Source organism: Tachysurus fulvidraco, chromosome 20 (assembly GCF_022655615.1).
Source record: "Tachysurus fulvidraco isolate hzauxx_2018 chromosome 20, HZAU_PFXX_2.0, whole genome shotgun sequence".
In the NCBI taxonomy this organism is placed as follows: domain Eukaryota; kingdom Metazoa; phylum Chordata; class Actinopteri; order Siluriformes; family Bagridae; genus Tachysurus; species Tachysurus fulvidraco.
In genome coordinates this window covers 20,426,079-20,430,171 of record NC_062537.1, presented here as the reverse complement: position 1 = coordinate 20,430,171, position 4,093 = coordinate 20,426,079, and the positions used below count along the sequence as shown (strand labels likewise).

Below are 4,093 nucleotides of genomic sequence, written 5' to 3'. Positions count from 1 at the left end.
AAATATTAGTTCAAATCCGGTTGTCACTCAATCAGTTAATATATGAACTCAATTTCAAAACATTCTGTGTTTTTTCACCGTCAGTCACTGACACGACGTTTCAAACGTGATTAAAGGCATAAAGATGATGTTTGACCAACTTATGAATATCATTTGTTCCGCTTTCTATAGATCAGACCATTTTATTTAAAAAAAAAAAACACTTCCCAATTCCCCAATCATCCAGACGAAAACAAACAAACTCGTGTTCCTCATTTCAAATGGTTTATCGTTACATCACAGGGCCTTTTTACACCCGGTCACTTCGTGTGTTGTCTCTGATCCGATAGCTATCTGATTTGTTAAAACGGTTCCGTTTACATCAGGCCACATAAACGCCTCTCGGCGAATCGGATATCGATCCGATCTTTCTACTCCCGCCCAATATGCAAATATATTTTACCGCATTTCTGGTTTAATTGAAACGGAACACGCTTTTGGTGTATGCGGTGTTATGCTACAAAAAACAGCGTTTACATTTATTTGTTTCTGGCGACTCGTGAAGGACTCGTGAGTCACCTGCGGGTGACGTACTTCCGTTTGGGAGGAGTATAGCGCTGACGTATGTGGCTTGAACAACCACATTCATTTACACCTGTCCAGTTTCATCTGTAACGCGTCCCAGACCACCTCCTGAAGGGGTTCGAGTGATCGGATTTCTATCCGTCTTGAAAACGTTTCGGAGGACATTTAGACCTGGTGTTTTTACCGTCGGATAGCTATCGGATCACAGAACACGCAGGAAGTGACCAGGTGTAAAAAGCCCCTAAGAGCTGATTGACGTGACAACCTGCTAAAACGATGAAGCTCAGAAAGAGATGAAGCCATGAGGGAACAAGTGCAATGCAGGATTTTACATGAGATCAAATCCACTCATTTCAAACTTGCTAAGATTTGCTCCAATGTTAGTGACGCGTGCATTCGATACAAACGATCGCCGCCTCATCTCATGCACATGGTACAGTATACTGCGTGTTTGTCCCAAACAGTTTGAATACTGGACTAAAATATTTAAAAAATCACAATACGTCTTAAAATTAACCCTTGATCCAAAGCAACTTACAGCTTTCTTCAGAGAGACGACCGAACCCGACGTCCCGGCTGTGCTTTAATAAGCAGACATCTAACTGGAAACATGTTTCATCACATCCTCTCGATATGTCCATTAAATCGATGTTTACTTATGAAGAGGTATAAAGCTAGAAAAAAGATTTAGCACGTTCGCCTCACACCTCCAGGGTTGGGGGTTCGATTCCCGCCTCCGCCTTGTGTGTGTGGAGTTTGCATGTTCTCCCCGTGCCTCGGGGGTTTCCTCAGGGTACTCCGGTTTCCTCCCCCGGTCCAAAGACATGCATGGTAGGTTGATTGGCATCTCTGGAAAATTGTCCGTAGTGTGTGAGTGTGTGAGTGAATGAGAGTGTGTGTGTGCCCTGTGATGGGTTGGCACTCCGTCCAGGGTGTATCCTGCCTCGATGCCCAATGACGCCTGAGATAGGCACAGGCTCCCCGTGACCCGAGAAGTTCGGATAAGCGGTAGAAGATGAATGAATGAATGATTTTATTCTATAGCGAAAGTTATGTAATTTGTATCGGGAAATTATATTGCGGTATTTTCTGTCCTCTTGTTATTCCACTTAGAAGAATTCAATAAATGAACAATAAAAGTAATATTATGAGAAATTATGGCCCAACACGGGTTCCTGAGACATTATCGTACTCATGCTGAAAGATTTCGCTCGGTTAATTAAAAATATATGAGCTTTAAGTTCTCCCAAAAATCCCCATGCTTTTTTCCCCATGATTAATGATGTTTAACAAAGTTATTCATAAAGGAAAATAAAGTGCAGCGGTTTTGAAAATAGCCACTGATTACTACATAATGAACGTTCATTAAAAAGTAAACACAAACACCTAAATTTCACCCATTTGCTCATTAATTAAGCCGACTCACAGACATGCTTAATTAATTGATGAAGCACGATTCATACAAAACAAACAAACAATCTAATTAAAAAAAAAAAACAGAAATAAAATATTTCAGCACTTGACTAGTCAAAATCTTTCATGTTTCGGAATAAAATGATATCATTTCGGGACATTTTAATGGAATTTTTCTATACATTAAAGTGACGTGACGTACGGCTAAGTACGGTGACACATTCTCTGCATTTAACCCATACAAAGTGCACACACACACACACACACACACACACAGCAGCGAACACACACACACACCATGAACACACACCCGGAGCAGTGGGCAACCATTTATGCTGCGGCACCCTGGGAGCAGTTAGGGGGGTGGGGGGTGGAGGGGTGTCGGTGCCTTATTCAAGGGCACCTCAATCGTGGTATTGCCGGGTTGAGACTCGAACCCACAACCTCATGGTTAGGAGTCAAACTCTCTAACCTTTAGGCCACGACTTCCCCATTGTATAATAACAAGTAATTATATAGTTACTATTAAGTATGTGATTATATTTTTAATTTAAATAAATATTTGACTTTAATTACAATATATTACTTGTATTTTTAAAGAGTTTCTGAGACATAAAAACAGTGTATTGTATTTGTTACGTTTTCCCCCCTCAGTATACAGGTGACACATACATACAGGTGATGGTATAAAGTCTTCCTAGAATTTTTACATGGAAACAGAAACAGAATAAAAAGATTTATTACGCAAGACTAATTTTTTTTTAGTTCAACATTTTAGGTCTGATGCTTGCAGATTTTAAATCAGAAACTAGACATACATTTTAAAATCTAACCAAATCATTGAACGATGATGAATCAATGATAGATCTGCAGATTTAGACTAAAATTATTAGGAATAAAATAAGAATTTGTAAGATTAAGATTTTTATTTCATAAAAAAATACTTATATAGACTTCAATGCAGCTATTAGACCTCATTTGAATGTTGAGAGGAATTTTTTCCTAAAAATAAATAAATCAAACAAAATCAAAAATGTGCTTTTTGTAGACGGTTCCTTAATGACAGAAGCACTGATTCATTCATTCATTCATTTTCTATCCGAACTTCTCGGGTCACGGGGAGCCTGTGCCTATCTCAGGCGTCATCGGGCATCGAGGCAGGATACACCCTGGACGGAGTGCCAACCCATCACAGTGCACACACACACTCTCATTCACTCACTCACACACTACGGACAATTTTCCAGAGATGCCAATCAACCTACCATGCATGTCTTCCTCCGGGGGAGGAAACCGAAGTACCCGGAGGAAACCCCCGAGGCACGGGGAGCACATCCAAACTCCACACACACAAGGTGGAGGCGGGAATCGAACCCCCAAATCTGGAGGTGTGAGGAGAACGTGCTAACCGCTAAGCCACCGTGTCCCCCCTAGCACTGATTTATACTCATTACAAATAAATCAATAATTAAAACATAAAAAAGTAAAAAAAATAAATAAAAAAGGACTATTGATATAAAACTCACTCCAGCCATTAGAGCTCCTGAACTGATTCTTGTGAACTATTTTTCTACAAAAAATAATTAACAAAATTTTAAAAAAAAAAGCTACTTGTAGATGATCCCTTAATGCAGTGTGCTGTAACCTGAGCGTCAGACAGAGAACCCAGAATCCCGAGAACAGGCCTGAACATGTGAACTTTAATCCTCAGTGCAAAAGTGAACACCAGCTGAACACACACACACACACACACACACACACACACACACACACACACACACACACACACACACACGCTCTTCATGAACATATTAATTCTATAACGGATTAAAAAATGGCATTCACATTAACTTTAGTAAAAAAAAAATCTACAAATTTGAATGATCTTTATTGTGAGCATAGAAAAGGTCATTAAGCAATGATTATAGAGGGTTTGGTTAACAGAAAGAACTAAAGTTACCTTCTGTAATGCATCAAAAAAGTCTCTTGATTCAGTTTTATTAACAGATTCAGTGACTTTAAAATTATACAGTAAAATGAATAGATGTTTCTTTTTAATTGGCTTAATGCATTATAATGTGAGCGCATCAAGCCTTGCCTCATAAATATCGTGTGT

The 4,093-nt window shown here is 39.3% G+C and overlaps 1 protein-coding gene across 1 annotated transcript in view; it reads right to left on the bottom strand.

The window, feature by feature from the left end:
* Positions 1-1,219, bottom strand: part of vsig8a (V-set and immunoglobulin domain containing 8a) — a 16,768-nt gene extending 15,549 nt beyond the window's left edge. Inside the window, exon 1 of the mRNA XM_027143192.2 lies at positions 1,103-1,219. The gene's annotated coding sequence lies outside the window, so the exon portion shown is untranslated. The remainder of the gene's footprint in view (positions 1-1,102) is intronic.
* Positions 1,220-4,093: the final 2,874 nt, after the last annotated feature.